The sequence below is a fragment of the Aquarana catesbeiana genome, linkage group LG04 (genome assembly GCF_042186555.1).
Source record: "Aquarana catesbeiana isolate 2022-GZ linkage group LG04, ASM4218655v1, whole genome shotgun sequence".
NCBI lineage: Eukaryota > Metazoa > Chordata > Amphibia > Anura > Ranidae > Aquarana > Aquarana catesbeiana.
This window is the reverse complement of record NC_133327.1, coordinates 186,596,957-186,613,939: the sequence shown is the minus strand read 5'-3', so window position 1 is coordinate 186,613,939 and position 16,983 is coordinate 186,596,957. Positions and strand designations below refer to the sequence as shown.

The following is a 16,983-nucleotide window of genomic DNA, read 5'->3' as shown; positions in this document are numbered from 1 at the left end:
GATTGGGGCTGCAAAACCATTACACAGAGCAGGTAAGTATAGGCAAGTTTGTTATTAAAAAAAAATAAATAAATTGAACATTTAATACCACTTTAATCAAAAATGTAATTTTGCCAATTCTGCCTGCAGTAGTGAATTTTCCCCACTTCAATCCTCTTTATTAAATTCCAGTGCTACCACTTTAATCAGACATGCCTGTTTTTCTGTTTTCACCTGCCCTCTATATCCCTTTGGCTGCTACATTCCCTCCCCACATACAATTTTCTATTACCCTAATGATTTTGCTGCGACACAGCCTAGATGATTCATAGTCTTTCAGCACAGAACCCGCCCCTTTCCCTACCCACATAGCCAGAGATACAGCGACAAGTCATGACAAGTCTGTCAACAGCTTCTCTGCTGCCGCAGTCATCTCTTCCTCAGCCCACTGTCTGAGCCCAATATAGGCAGGACTCAGGTTACACAATATAGCCAGTGCCCTGAGAGCAGGCAGGATGAGGAAGAGATGGCTGAAACAGCAGCTTATGAAGCTCTGTCAAAATCAGTATGAGAAGGGAAATGGGTGAGCTCTGTGCTGGGAGGGAGCTGCTGCTTAATTGTCATTAATATTATTATACAGGATTTATATAGCGCCAACAGTTTACGCAGCTCTTTGCAATATAAGGGGGGGCAGTACAATTACAATACAGTTCAATACAGATGGAACAGGAGGGCCCTGCTCATGGAGCTTGCAATCTAAAGGGAGGGGGAGGTGGTACAAAAGGTACTAGCTGCAGGGGATGATCTGATGTAGGTGACGCAGGTACAGTTCTTAGGTGGAGGTGGGATAGGCTGCCCTGAATGAATTAGTTTTCAGGGATCGCCTAAAGGTGGACAGGGCAGGATCTGACCGGACATACTGGGGCATGGGGTTCCAGAGGATGGGAGAGGCTCTGGAGAAGTCCTGGAGGCAAGCATGGGATGAGGTAACAATATAGCTAGAGAGCAGGAGGTCTTGGAAGGAGCAGAGAGGACGATTGGGGCGATATCTGCAGATAAGGCTGGTGATGTAGCTGGGGGGCGATGTTGTGGATGGCCTTGTATGTTGTGGTTACTATTTTGAATTTTTTACGATGGTGTAGGGGAAGCCAGTGAAGGGATTGGCAGAGAGGAGCAGAAGTCACGGATTGGTTAGTAAGGTGTATTAGTCTAGCAGTAGCATTCATAATAGACTGAAGAGGGGATAGCCTGTGTAAAGGTAGGCCAGTGAGGAGGGAGGAGCTATGACTAAGCGCTAAGAAAGCGGGAAACACGTTAGCTGGTGATGCTGTTCCCCTCTATTTGTGTTTTTGGACATGTTTTTATGGACTTGCTGAAATAAAGGTGATTTTACTGGATGTGCGGCCAACCAGATTTTTTTTTTTGGAATCTGTGATGGACAGGGCCAGCACCTGGTCTGTGTGTTGGTGGAGGTGGATATGGGAGACTGCCCTAGAGCGGTGTTCACACACATCCAGCGAGGAGGGAGTTTCAGTAGTCAAGGTGGGAAATAACCAAGGAGTGAATGAGTTGTTTTGTGGTGTCGTTAGTCAGGAAGGGGCAAATTCTGGAAATGCTGCAGAGGTTGGGGCGGCAAGATTTAGCTGAATCACTGGATGTGGGGCGCCAATCACTGGATGTGGGGGCTGAAGGAGAGGTCAGAGTCTAGGATTACACCCAGCACCCTGGCGTGTGTGGAGGGACCAATGGTTGTGGCGTTGATTTCAACGGTAAAGTCATGGGAAGGGGATCAGGGAGGAAGAACTATTACAAGCTCGGTTTTAGCAAGATTGAGTTTGAGGGCGCTTAATACACTCTAGCTCAATGTCAGCCAGCCCCTCACTATCTCCCAACCCCCTTCCTGCAATGTCAAGCTGTCCTCCCACTAATACCAAACACCCTGCTCTTGCTATGTCAGTCAGCCTCCCTCACCACTATCATCCAACCTCCTTCCCGCAATGTCAGCAAACCACCTTCTCTCAGCACTCACAGTGCACACACACTGCTTTCTCTGCAACTCCTATCTCCTACAATTTCAGTCAGCTCCCCCTCGCTGCTGTCATACAACCTCCCCTCCTGCAATGTTAGCCAATTCTTCACCATCACCTAACCCTCCTCCTGCAATGTCAGGCTGGCTGCCCCCCCCCCAACCCAACTCACCTGCAGCTCCCCTTTTCTCACTACTCACAGAAACTGCACTTTTCTTCTCTCCGCACCCACTGTGCATGCAGCTCCTCTTTCTTCACCACCTAACATGCCTCCACACCCTCCTTGTGTCAACACCCACTGCACCTGTGACCCCCCCTCTTTCAGCATCCATTGTGCCTGCACCACAACTTTTCTCAACAGGAGTAAACTACTGCGGCCTCCCTTCTCTCAGCATCCACTGTGCCTACTATGTCTGCACCCCTCCTTCTCTCCCCATTCTGCAAACCAACACCCCCCCCCCTTCTCTCACCACTCTCCGCACCTACACCCTCCTTCTCTCACAACCATTCCTCCTTCACCTGTACCCATACTTATCAAATGATAGGACAGGGACACTGCAGCCGGCCCTGATCCCGAGATACAGCTGGGGACACAGCCAATCGCAAGAACAAGAAAGCTAAAAAGCAGTACTGTCCTGGCAAATCTGGGACAAAATATGTTGGTTATTGTCTTATAGATAATACAGTTGAATACTTATTTCAAGAAAAAATAGTTTCTTCTCTCCCTCATAAACTGTAGCCTAACCTTTACATACTGTCCTACAACTCCAACAATCTTGGGCTATTGTTTCCCAGATATTATTATTATTATTATTAATATACAGAATTTATATAGCGCCAACAGTTTGCGCAGAGCTTTACAACATGAGGGCAGACAGTACACTTACAATACAAATCAATACAGGAGGGATCCGAGGGCTGTAATCTTTATTTCAAGATAAAACTCACCTCTTGTCTTCTTTTAAATTGTAGCCTAACCAAGCTGCTTACATACTGTTTTGCAACTATTCTTGGTCTATGTCACACCAAAAATGTTTATGATGCAACCAGACTTTTCTCTCCCTCCTAAACTGTGGCTTAACCAATACCGTTCTCTGGGCTGTTATCTCTTAGATAATACACTAATTTGTATTTTCAGCTTATTTAAATGCTCACATTCTGTTCTGACACTGACCAATTTCTACCAAAGCATATTTAAAGTCTATATTTTGCATATTGTTGGAAAAATTGGGGATGTGGAGATGGCAGAGGGTGCTCGGAATGTGAAGTTGCTGTTTTAAAGTGTTTTCTGCACTCTCTTACAAAGGTTTATTAAACCTTTAAAACAATGCAGTGTGGTTCTGTGAAAAAAGAAGCTCACAAATTTACAAACTGTTGTGCCACTGAACAATTTGTAACAGGTTTGTTGCTTTAGCTATATATATATATTTTTTTAAGAACATGGTCTTTTAGATCTGTTGTGCCTGTTACTTACAGTCAATTTAGGCCTATTATCATTGGAATAAATAAAAAATCATGTGCCAAAACTACCTAAAAAAGGCTCTGAAGTTAATATGATTGGTGTGCTGCTGCTACAGTATTTGCAATCTAAGCTAAATGTAAAATTTAAAAAATTGATTAAATATCTAAAATATGTGATACCACAAAACAGTGTTGCTGATGCTATCCATGAAAGTCATAGGGCTTGATTTATTAAAGGCAAATAGACTGTGCACTTTGCGTGTGCAGTTGCTCTCATTTTCCTTAGTAAATATAAATGTGATAAAGCTTCACTTAGTAAACAATACCCAATCTGGTGCAGTGATAATAAAAGAAAAAAAAACAGCATTTTGCTAGCACATGATTGGTTGATGGAAATCAGCAAAGCTTTACCTCTCTGGGGAAAATCTGTGCAACTGCATTTGCAAGGGGAACAGTCTATTTGTCTTTGGTAAATCCACCCCCATATTGTTACACAATACCACTTGCAGCTTAAAGGCATCCCTCAGGTATATAATTTAACTACTGCCCCTCTAGAGCAAGTATTTTCATTGTTTGCACTTGTTAAAATTAGAATTTTAGGCTATAAATTCTTTTAAAACCTCAAGAACATTTATATATGTACTGTATGTAGCGCCACCCCTGAAGGAGCCGTTTGGTTCTGTACTCTGCCTTTCAACCCCAAGAACAGTCCCAGCCCTTCTGGCACACCTAGTAAACAGTGTAAATGCAAAGCACGGTAATAACAGACACAAACTGTAGTGAACCAGGAAGTGTGTTTACTGGTAGACTTTCCATAATCAAAAATAAATAAATTGGGTAACTCAGTAGTCAAAAAAATGGGAAAACTCTGATTTATAACAGTACAACACAGAGCTATGTGAAAATTTCAAATAGCACTGTTAGGCCATATTAAAGTAGTTTAAGTTGTTTATGTGCTCAGGCATGAAGGGAAACAGGTCTGGCTTGATAACGGTCATTCTGTTTCCCTATAATACTGAAATCTCAGACCCAGGCAGTAAACACGTGATGCAACAAGCAATAATGTAAATGATCAATTTTAGGATTAACGTTAGAGTTCCTCCTTAGTCAATATTACTATGACCACTAAATCACTGCTAACAGAAGAAGAAATAGGAAAGCCCTCACAATGGAGATATCTGGTATCTTCAGCTAGCCTGGCGGTGGTGCATTTGATGTCCTGTCTGGCAGGATGAGCAAAGTGTATTTAAAGGTACCCTGGCAGACAAAAGTGATGTGCTATATGTTGGCAGTATCCTGACAAGCAAGACGAATACTATGACCGGTCAGTATGGTGCAAGTGTTGCTACAGGTGTAGGCATAGGTAATCCAACGTGGTCAGCCTGCAGTGTCTTTAAAGTGGGCAAGTGCCCGCTCACCAATCCTGCGATCAAGCAAAATCAAAATGTCCTGACAGACAGGTTCTTCAGGTGGCCCAACTGGCTACTTTGCAACTGGAATGCCTCACGTCCTCAGAAACGCCTAAAGATGCACCTGGGATCCCTCTCTGGTGGGATGTCCATCACCGAATGACTGTTGGAGCTGCGGCAGGATCAGCACATCGACACCTGGAGCTATGGCAGGATGGTCTCCCCAATGGATTGTTTATCAAATCTCCAGTCAATAAAGCAGAGACCGTGTTTAATGTACTGTGTACCCATGTAGGCAGCTGTGGTGCAGGGCAGCCTAGTTGGTTGCAAGAGGTAGTGGGTTAGCAAGTGTATATTATCATTTTCAATGCCTATTTGATATGTTAATGTGTACATATGTTCAGAGCTGTTTGGCCTCTATATTGTCTCCAGCACCATTTTGGAGAAGTCTGGTGTCCTGATAGGACAAGTAAATCTCGAGAGATTTGGTTGGCCATTATTGGGTGGATACTTGGTATAAGAAACTCCAGCCACATTTTGAGTTCAGTTCACATGTGTGTATAGACAGGGACAGAGACCCCCACTTGTCAGGGAGAGTTAGGAGAAGATAGGGAGAGTGTTCCCGCCTGTGAGGGATAGCTCAGGGTTCCTACGGAGTCCTGTATCAACAATCCTGCTCAGATGAAAGACTCCCCATTGTGGATATTAAATCTGGTGTCCTTGCAGGAAGGGAGGGACAAGTGTATCAGATGCCTATATCCATCTGCTGAAGGAATACCGCTGTTACCGGGTAACATGTGTGAATATCAGCCTCTACAGATACGCATTGTGTGCTTGGATTTATATTGTGTCAGTCAGTGGAAAGTGACTATAGTGTTGATGAATACAAATACTGCTTACATCAGAAGTGACTGTGCTGTGTATCTATGCCTCCATGCTTGGAGTGAAACTACTTGCATTACTGCTGTAAATACTCTTTCTACTACTGTCTCTCCGGTAAGAAATGTTGCCTGGTTTATAAAGTCAGTACGTGTGATTCCCTCTGTGAAGCCGCTACACCCTACACCCGCTTGCACCCAGCTTTTAAGCTGGGATTCTAACAGTTGTGAAACCGAGTTCACACTGCACAAAGGGGATTAAGCAATGAATGTTCCCTGATCGCATTAAACTCACCATCCTGACATTATCTGTGGTGCCAGGCTCCTGGAGGGAGCGGGTGAGTCCTGGAACTGAGCAAGGGAGAGGTGGCGGGTGGGGCAGCACCCCTGAGCAAAGTAAACGTGATTGGACAACTCCAACCAGTCACAGCACTTTTGCAGAATAGCTCTGGGCCGGCTGAAAAACAACAAACAAGCTCACAGCCCCTTCTGTAGCTGTGAACTTGTTTCAATCTGTTTACATTTTGGATGTACTATGTACGTCCAAACTGCTGAACTAAATATAGAATTGATATTCTCTCAAGTTTGCCCTCTAATCTGTATTAATTAACATGGTATGGCAGTGTCTAGTGCCCTTTGACCCTTTTGGCAAGTGTCTGCCTTTTCACCTTAAAAATAGACAAAAATTAAAAAGATTTTTGAACGAGATTCACCAAACTCTTGGCGAATCAAACACAGATTTATTAATCACTACCAATGATCAAATAGGCAAAAACTTACAGTAGATAATGCCTTTACAGCACAGCAGTTTAGGATGTTGCATAATCATTTACATGTGTTCTGTATGTGTTAATTTGCGTTTATATTGTATGCCCAGTGTGACGAGGTGCTTTTCATTTTTTATTTTAATATATTTTACATTTCAACATATGGTTATTTATTTATTTATGTTTAACTGCATTACTATCACAAGAGAGCCAACAAGCCTCCTCTACTCTTTATAGAGATATCAGGGGTCTATTAGACCCCTGGTGTCTATCCTGGCCTCTGCTCCAGTCAATGAAGCAAAGACTGTGCTTGATCTGCTGTGTACACAGTTGTGCTGTGTGTTTTCAAGCCAGAATTCTGATGCCCTGTACACACGGTCGGACTTTCCGATGGAATATGTGTGATCGGAGCTTGTTGTCGGAAATTCCGACCGTGTGTGGGCTCCATCGGACTTTTTCCATCGGAATTTCCGACACACAAAGTTTGAGAGCAGGCTATAAAATTTTCCGACAACAAAATCCGTTCCTTTAAATTCCGATCGTGTGTAGACAAATCCGACGGACAAAGTGCCACGCATGCTCAGAATAAATAAAGAGATGAAAGCTATTGGCTATTGCCCTGTTTATAGTCCCGACGTATGTGTTTTACGTCACCACGTTCAGAACGATCGGATTATCCGACAACTTTGTGTGACCGTGTGTATGCAAGACAAGTTTGAGCCAACATCCGTCGGAAAAAATCCATGGATTTTGTTGTCGGAATGTCCGATCAATGTCCGACCGTGTGTACTGGGCATTACATTTGTAAAACTGTTAAGGGCTGAGGGCTTCCGAGTTCATAATGTGCAAAGAGGATTGGGCAACGGATGTTCCTCAATCTCATCTCACTTGCCATCCTGACATCATCTGTTGTGGTGCAAGGCTTCTGGAGGGAGCAGGTGGGTCCAGGAACCACAAAGCAGGGACGTTGTGTGTGTGGGTGGGGGGGCAGAGAGCACCCATAAGTACAGTAAAAAGAACTTTATAACCACCCAGATCACTTTTACCGAGCAGCTATGGGCTGGCTGCACAACAAACAAGCTCACAGCCGCTATTGCAGCTATGAGCTTATTTCAATATGTATACATTTTTGATGCACTATGGCAGTGCCTAGTGCCCTGCCCTCTTTTTGGAAACCAGTTTGCCTATTAGTTTTAAAAATGGACAGAATTTAACAAAGAGATTTTTTGAATGAGATTTGTCAAACCCTTTGCAAATAAAACCACAGGCAGATTTACTCATCATTACCCATGATCACATTTATTCACATCAGTGTTTGTTTTCATGATTATTTGTCACTTACTTACCTCTCATGGTTTTCCAATCATTAAAAGTGTTGGCAGCCAAGCAGAAATGTGATTTTCTTTTTCCCTAGAGAAAATAAAGTGCCAAGACTACATAATGGTAAGGGTGATGTGTGTACAATCCAATCGTGGGCGGAGTCTACAATGGGTAAAGACTATATAAGCATCTGTAGCAGGCAAACATTTCTAAAAATAATTAATATTTTTATACTGAGGAATGTGACTATATAGAAAAGAGAGCCACTAACAGAAGTGTTTTCCTATAACTTTTCAAAAGATGACTATTAATATCAAACAATGTGTTAATTCAATAAGAAATAAACCATAATGGCAGGGCTCAATCTGTGGTGATTTTTACATGGTACTTTTTGCTGGCTATAGTAAATTCATCATAACAATTTAACAATGAATACATTTATAAAGCATATAGATACTGGAAAGCACATAGACTCATTTAGAAAAACAGACAAATATCGAAGTAAATAAGGAACTTGCTCAAAACAGCTCAAATCACAAAAATATATTTCATATATCCTAATGAACACACCACTTAAACAGACTAAAAACTCAAAATATTACCAAAAAGCATAATTTATTGCAGCATAATCTACCCAAATTTGCTAAACAATATATACCATCAGGAAATATGTTCAAGAAGAACATTTGGACATATTCAACAAGAAGTTTTGCTGTAGTTAAAGATCATGTTGGTGATTTATCTGTCCTGCAAGTCCAAATGCAGACATGTGGTTTGTGTTTTTCCTGTATGCTTTACTGGGTTAAAATAGTATCTCACAGCCTCACTGGGTTTTTGGTGGCACTTGGCATCCTTCCTGGCTTCTAGCTGTTTTTTGCCCACATGTTTCCTGGTGTCTATTAGTTATGACTTCTGTACTTTTGCTAATGCAATAGGTTCCATGTCTCTACATCCCCTTGCAGTTTTTGTATCACTACTCCCTGGCTTGTAGTGTGCCACAACCTACTACTGGTTAAAGTGATATATCATTTGTGAGATCTGGGAAATGGGAAGAGCACAGCCAGGATACCGACTCAAGGATTTGCCTCTACTACTGGGATGCTCTGCCTGTCAAACCTCTAGCACAGAAAAGAGTTTTGGAGATCTTTCCAGAGCTCTGTGCTACAGGTCTGCCAGGTGGCAGGCATGCAGGCAAACAGGAACAGAAGTGGACATCTGCCAAAGCAGCATGAAAATTAAAAAAAGTAATAATACAGTTGCAGCGTCAGCACTCAGCAACAGATGCCAGGCACATGCCCTTGGGTGGCTGCTGCTAGTGACACCCCTGAACCTAAGCAAGCATACAGATAAGGAATTCTGACTTTTATCGAACCTTACTGATCTGCATACATACATCTTTCAGATCAGGGATTTACAAAGTACTGAATTAATTGGATCAGCATAACTGCTAGGATTTTCAGAAGGTGGTTAGCAGTTGCGACCCAAATATTTCTTTCTTCACCATGATATTTTAGCAACTGTTGAAATAACACAGAATGGACTGCACTATTCACTATTTGCAGAACCCAAACATAACAACAAATACCATAGATGGGTGAACAGGGTGAATCCTGTTTATCAGTTCTGACATTTTAAGAACTAATAGGCAAACTATTGTTGGAAAGCTGGGTACTGCCAGGGGAGACAAATACCAAAAAATATAGAACATACAATATTACAGGCTTTAGGGAAGTCGCGCATAGTGTTATGGAACAGTATGTTTTTCATGTACAGTCTCAGTGACAGCATATTCTAGCAGCTCATACATGACTATGAAACCTTTTTTTTACCACAATCAGCTTGCATACAGAAGCACTCAATTTGACCTAGTTCAATTTAAAATCTTTTTAAAGGGTGTTTTAGCTGCGACACATGGCACAGGTGAAAAAAATTGGTCAATGGTTCATTGAGGCTCTCTGGTCGCTTGACTATTTTTATCAAACTCAGGCTAAAAATAAGAGACTGCAGATGTTTACAACAGTGCAAAATTGACCAGTAGCAGAACAGTTTTAATGAGCAAAACCAAAATGTACTAAAGACTGACGGCAAAGGCAGGTGTTTTACTACAAGAAAGAAGAAACTGCAGATAGTAACATTGTAAAAATGTCCAGCAGCAGCACAGTTTTAATCACAGAGAATATGCCTAACCATTCTTTACCTAGCAAATAATAATTATTATGGGGGGTAGGAGGGTGTGGTGAATGTAAATGATAAAATGTGAGGTGGAAATGGTGCTCACTGTTCCTGTGCTTTTTTTCTTTTCAAATAATGCAGTGGCTTGCTGCAAAAGAAAGGCAGGTCCAAAAGTAGGTGGTAGGTAAAAAGTGAATGCTGCACTTTGAGGACCCCAATGTAAACAAAAGAACCAATCAACATAAAATTACAAAAATGTACCCCCCCCCCCCCTCAAAAAAAGAAAAAAAAGAAAAAGGATAACCTCAAAATACGATTCCCATTAGACAGAGACCATTTTTAATTGATACAAAAAATGGCTACTGCCCTCATATCAACCACAAACTAAAATTAAAGACAAAAAAGCCCCCAGTAATAGGAACAAAAAAACAAATCAATAAAACAGGGGTGATTGTCCAAAGAAGTAACAATCAGAAGTATAGTTTCCTAACTGAAACTGACCCTAATCTCTCCCTATGCATTTTGTCAGCTTCCCTATCCTCTTCCTACAGCAGCTATATAATACACTTAATTGCTCGAAACCCCCCTTTTTAAGGGGAGCGATTTATCCAAAAGCCTTCTTATTGGCTATCTTCAACATGTAAATCATGTTTTTTGGGCCATACATTGCATTCTGCTTGAAAAAAAAAAAAGAAATTGTGAATCTATGGCTGTGGCAAATTTGAACCTTATCTCTAGTGAGAAGGAACCACAACCACTGTGTAAAGTCGCATACACAAGAGCGGACTTTCCGACGGGAAATGTTCAATGACAGGCTGTTGGCGGTAAATCTGACCGTGTGTATGTTCCATCGGATAATTGTTGTCGGACTTTCCGCCAACAAATGTTGGCTAGCAGGATTTCAAATTTTCCGTGAACAAATGTGTGTTGTTAGATTATCCGATCGTGTGTACACAAGTCCGTCTAACAAAAGTCCAAAGTACAAACACACATGCTCGGAAGCAAGGACGAGCCAGAAGTGGTCGGTCTTGTAAACCAGCGTTCGTAATGGAGAATTAACATTCATGATGTTGCAAATGATGAAATCTCCAAATGCAGCGCACAATTCTCTTCTTCTTTAATGGGATAATAATGAAGCTGCTTTACTGGTGATACTGATGGAGTTATTGAATACAAATTTTCAAAGACTTTTTTTTTCTAGTGATATCAAGAATAATATTATTATGCTTTTTTATTTTTATTTGGGCAAGTTACCACAACACCATTATCCCGTAGTTTTTAAGATCAAAGATACAACTATGTAGGTCCCTTGTCAATTTTACATTGTATTTTTTAAAATGTAACTGCCTAGTGCCTACTCCCAAACTGTCATTTGAAGTAAACTCCAAGGGCAATAATAAATAAAATGTTATCTTCTCCGATTCCGCAACATGTCTGGTTGACGAACGGCCGTTCAGAAACAAACTGAAAAGCACGAAATGAAAAGCGAGAACTGAAAAACGCTAAATGAAAAACGTGAAAAATAAAAGTGCGAAAAGAAAAGCACGAATCAACACTCACCAAACTTCTACTAACACAAAATTAGCAGAAGGAGCCCAAAGGGTGGTGCTGAAGAGCTGAAAGACCACGGAGTACGTCTAGTACGTCACTACATTTGTAATTGTTGGCCAACAATTGTGTGACCATGTGTATGCATGACAAGTTTGGGCCAACGCCCAAACTTTTGTTGCCCAACAATCTGATCGTGTGTACAAGGCTTTACACTTCCAAACTGAAAGAAGAGGCTGCATATATGCTGACCCAATATAGTTGCCAAAATTAAACAAAGAAAAACTGTTTTTAAAACATTATCACACATTGGTAAATTTATTTACAAAAAAAAAAAAAAATTACAAGTCAATCTCTTTAACTTTTATCTAAAAAAAAGTGTAATTCTTTACAGTGCAATCACATTTTTCTCTGTGAGTGAACATGTAAATACCGTGTTTTAGTGTCTCATCCAGCAGTAGAGGCGTTATTATGGAGCATATGTCATCTTTCAGTATATTCTGCTGTTAGTAAGGAAGTTGATATTACAGAAGTGTAGAGGTCAGCAACAGACATGGGAAAGGCATTCTTCATTCAGCTCTATAGAAGACCGTGGGTTGCTACTTTTTGACTTTTTTCTGCATAAAACGCCCCAACACAGAAAACAGTTTGTATTATATAAATACTTGTGCACATCTGTAAAATTTGACATTCAGGCTTCTTGTCAGTGAGTGGGCTTTTCCAAAACGATTTTTTTTTCCAATAAATCAGACTAATAGTTCAAGGGAAATTTTAGGACCTCCTCTGAGACATTACTAAGCCTCAAATAGTTCTTTGCATCTCTTGGAGGCGTGAAAGCCAGTCCACCAAGTATCTACTTCAGCAGGTATGTAGTAATAACATTTAATACCATGCTTTTCTATTTTCATTTGATGCATGCAAAAAGCTATACAATTGATCATATAATTTTGTATACTGGCTTTTATTTTTTTTTATATTATTATGTAAGCATGAGGCAATTTGTTTTCAAAATGTTTTATGCTGGAAGATAACCTACTGTAATATTAATTAAAGCAGAAGTCATAATTTATAAGAGCATGCCAACTTTAAAAATAAAGAGAGGTGAAATCATTGTGTAGTTGTTATGATCAGCTCTGCTCCTGCACCAGGCAGTAAGGATTGAAGCACCAAAATACAGCATACAGGCATACCCCACTTTTAAGTACACAATGTGGTTTATTTACTAAAGCTGGAAAGTGCTAAATCAGGCTCACTTTTGCATAGAAACCAATGAGCTTCCAGGTTTTATTACCAAAGCTTAATTGAACAACCTGTGGTTAGCAGCTCATTGGTTTCTATGCAGAAGTGAGCCTGATTTTGCACTTTCCAGCTTTAGTAAATAAACCCCATTGTGTACTTAAAAGTGGGGTATGCCTGTATGCTTTTATTTTTAGGTTAGGTGCAAGTAGATAAGTAGATAATGAAACCACAAGCACAGTTTTAATGTTTTTTTAGTTTAAAAAAAACAAGGTATCCATGCAACTGATGATAGTACTGTAGTATCACTTTAATTTCAATAACCAATTTATTAAAAGCAGTAAAATACTGCAAATCCTCAAGCTTTTGAGTTGCAAAACACAGAAAGCTGTCAGGAAGCAGGAATTACAAGTACTTCTAGTTCACCACTGAACAGATGTTACCAGCATCTTATGCTTCATCCTTTATTTACGCATTGCTAACCAATTTATCCAAAATGTAATAACCTTTTAAAATGTTTACAGTAAGAGATTTAAAATGAATCTTTTCAGCCAAGTTGTCTTCTTTGGATGCTGTATTAATGTAACACAAAAAAAGCGAAGTAAAGCTTAGTAAAAAAAAAACTTCCTTTAATGGAAATATGGTATTTTCCATTTAAAAGGGCTTAGGGATATTGAAACTGGACATGAGTCCTTAGAGAATTTGTCGAAAACATCTCATTATATCTATTAAATACTCAATGAGTGTGAGACAGGAAACTGTGTTTACTTCTCTGGAAATTAAGTTACATGAAAATGATATAGTTATAGGAAACCGTACACATTCTAATGCTCTAGCACTTAATATATGATAGAATTTGATCAGTGATCAGAAACAGTAACAAACCCAGGCACTTATTTTAGATAGATAAGGGAAAATGCAATAAAATTTATAAGCTTCAGCCAATATGGGTCAACGCGTTTTATTTTAAACTCGGTTTAGATGATAATGTTGTATGTTCTTAAGCATTTTCCTCGTTGTCCATTTTGCCTCACATCACCACTGCATGTCTAATTGTAAGTAACCCTCTCTAGAAACACGAACATATACAGTGGAACCTCGGATTACGAGCATAATCCGTTCCAGGAGTATGCTCGTAATCCAAAGTACTCACATATCAAAGCGAGTTTTCCTATTGAAGTCAATGGAAATGAAAATAATTTGTTCCGCATTGACTTTAATGGGATGCTATACCGCATGCGGCCAGAAGCAGGGGGGCGCCGGAGAGCCTCGGAAAAGGCTGAAAAGGCCCGAGGACACTTCTGCTGACCTCGGCAAACCCCGGAAAGATTTCCTGCCAGAGATTTGCCGAGGTTAGCCGTGCTGTCCTCGGGCCTTTCCGTGCATTTCCGAACGGCGCCGATCGGGGACGTTCGGCTCTGCTCGACTCCGGCGCCCCCCCACCTCAGGCCAAAAGCGGTACTGCACACCACTTTGGTTTGAATCGTGCTCGTTTTGCGAGACACTCGCAAACCGAGTTACGATTTTTAAAAATACAGTGCTCGTATTGCAAACGCTCGTTAACCGCATTACTCGCACTCCGAGGTTCCACTGTACATCATTTCATGTTTTGTATCAGTGACTGACAGGTGAAGTAAGCAGGGTATAGTTTGCTGTAAGGCTGTGTTATCATTTGCTACTACACAAGAGGAAGAAGATATTTGTGGAACAGACTGCAGCCAACAAGACTTTGCACTCTTCCTCTTGATTACTTGTACAAATGTCACACATTTCAAAGATGAATAGGATGACTAGGAAGAAGGGTAATCACACGTTAAAACTCTTTATTAAAATCCCCACCCAGGAGACCATGTGTATGAAGCACTTCGTCCCATTCTGATTCCTCCTACAGTTGCTTAGCACCATGGTTGATCACATTTATTTGCTAATTCCCTGCAGTGTTCTCTGGAATTGTTACATTGGGGTGGATTTACTAAAACTGGAGCGTGCAGCTCTGCACAGTAACCAATCAGTGGACAATTTGTTTCCTTTCTAATTGAAATTCAGACAAAATTGGCATGATTTGAAGATTCGGATGTATCCTATCTCCGAATCACAATATTAACAAATTTCAACAAATCCAAAATAAGTTATAACAAAAACAATAAAAGTATTAATTTCATTCAGATGACACGACACAATAGTTTGGACCCTTTGTTAATGTTTGAAGCATTAACATAAACAAAATATAGCATAAAATAACATAACGACATAACAAATGATCTGAATTGATTTGGATCCATTCCATTTTATTCTAGTGAGCAAAGTATGAATATTCTAATGAGATTCTATTTAAATTGGGGTTGAACTTGAGAAACCATTCGTTTAATTTGTATGTGTGCGGCCCAGCAAACAAAATCAACTGGGAATAAGGAAATTTAATTTAACTTAATAACATAATGAATAAACACATATTAATTCTGATTAGAGCAGAGCTCCAGGCTGCTTCAGAAAAAAAAAATAAAAGTCAGCAGCTACAAATACTGTAGCTGCTGACTTTTAAATTTACAATGCTGTGTTCCTAAACCTTAGAATACCCAGGTATCTATCCCTAGAATACATAGGGAAAAGCTGGGGAAGGTTGGTGAGACTATATGATACCAAACAAGAGGGGGGTGGGGGAGGGTATAATAATATATCCAGTCAAGCAGTTCAAGTTAAACGTTACAATATTTAATTAAGTTTAAAATTAATTATATTAATATAATATTGTAACTTTTAGGGTGTACTGCTTAATTGGATACATTATTATTATTATTATTATTATACAGGATTTATTTAGCGCCGACAGTTTACGCAGCGCTTTACAACATTAGGGCAGACAGTACAATTACAATACAATTCAATACAGGAGGAATCAGAGGGCCCTGCTCGTTAGAGCTTACAATCTAATGTATAGCACTGATAGCTGTGTAATTGTCAATCGCCACAAAAATGTGTCAAAAGTGTCCGATGTGTCCGCCATAATGTCGCAGTCACGATAAAAACCGCAGATCGCCGCAATTACTAGTAAAAAAAAAAAAATAATAAAAATGCCATAAATCTATCCCCTATTTTGTAGACGCTAGAACTTTTGTGATTTTTATTACCAAAAATATGTAGAAGAATACATATCGGCCTAAACTTTTTTAAACAAAAATTGGGGATATTTATTATAGAAAAAAGTACAAAATATTGTGTTTTTTTTCAACATTTTCGCTCTTTTTTTGTTTATATCGCAAAAAATAAAAAACGTAGAGATGATCAAATACCACCAAAAGAAAGCTCTATTTGTGGGAAAAAAATGACATCAACTTTGTTTGGGTACATCGTCGCATGACTGCGCCATTGTCAGTTAAAGCGACACAGTGCCGTATCGCAAAAAATGCTCTGGTCATTGAGCAGCCAAATCTTCTGGGGCTGAAGTGGTTAACCAAGAATTGAAAGTAAAAAAAAAATGTAAAAGTTAAATTATTAAATATTGTTTGATCTCTATCAGACATGTTCATATTGTGTATATAAGCAATTTATAGAAAAAAAAAATTCAAAAGGAAATGTCTTTTCACTATATAATTTACATTCCCCCTGACTTGTGTGTAGGATTCCAATCCCCTCTTTAAGAAACATTGTACCACTACGATACAACCCTCTGACTGGATAATTACTAACATATAGTACACCCTTGTAGCTACAGTAATAATATTCTGCTGACTAATCGAAGACAGAAAGCCGTGAGGTTAATACTTTCACAGGGATCAGCAAATGCACACTAGAGGAAGTAAGGAGGTGTCAGCTGCTCTTCCTCTCACATTAAACCATTGATGAGTCTTCATTTCTCGCTCGCTGGAATGGCATAGAACCTCACCAGAATTTTTTTTGGATTATTTTAACATGAATTTTGAGTGAGAACCAGGGTGGATTGACAGGTTTCATTTTAACATACTTCAGCTTAAAGTAATTGTAAACGAACACCTTGTAAAACAACCCATTAAGTTTGAAATAGAAATGAAAGGCAAAACATTTATGTATAGATTAAAAAAATTATAAATACCTTTTTTTTTCCTTTTTTTTATAAGTGATCATATTCCTTCTGTTCCCTCTATTCTCAGCTGCATAAGAGCTGGGGGGAGGGGCTCACTGAGCTTCCCAGTGAAAGGCTGTGCAGTGG

General features: G+C 39.8%; 2 protein-coding genes across 8 annotated transcripts in view; one reads left to right on the top strand and one right to left on the bottom strand.

The window, feature by feature from the left end:
- The window catches only part of MED12L (mediator complex subunit 12L), a 777,103-nt gene that overhangs the window by 483,306 nt on the left and 276,814 nt on the right, over positions 1–16,983 (bottom strand). The gene's annotated exons all lie outside the window — the stretch shown is intronic.
- Positions 1–16,983, top strand: part of LOC141139672 (P2Y purinoceptor 14-like) — a 76,500-nt gene that overhangs the window by 54,669 nt on the left and 4,848 nt on the right. The window contains exon 1 of one of the 3 annotated variants that reach the window (XM_073626005.1): positions 11,371–12,426. The exons of the other annotated variants lie outside the window; for them this stretch is intronic. The gene's annotated coding sequence lies outside the window, so the exon portion shown is untranslated. Of the gene's footprint in view, positions 1–11,370; positions 12,427–16,983 lie in introns of those variants that run through there. 3 annotated transcript variants of the gene reach the window in all.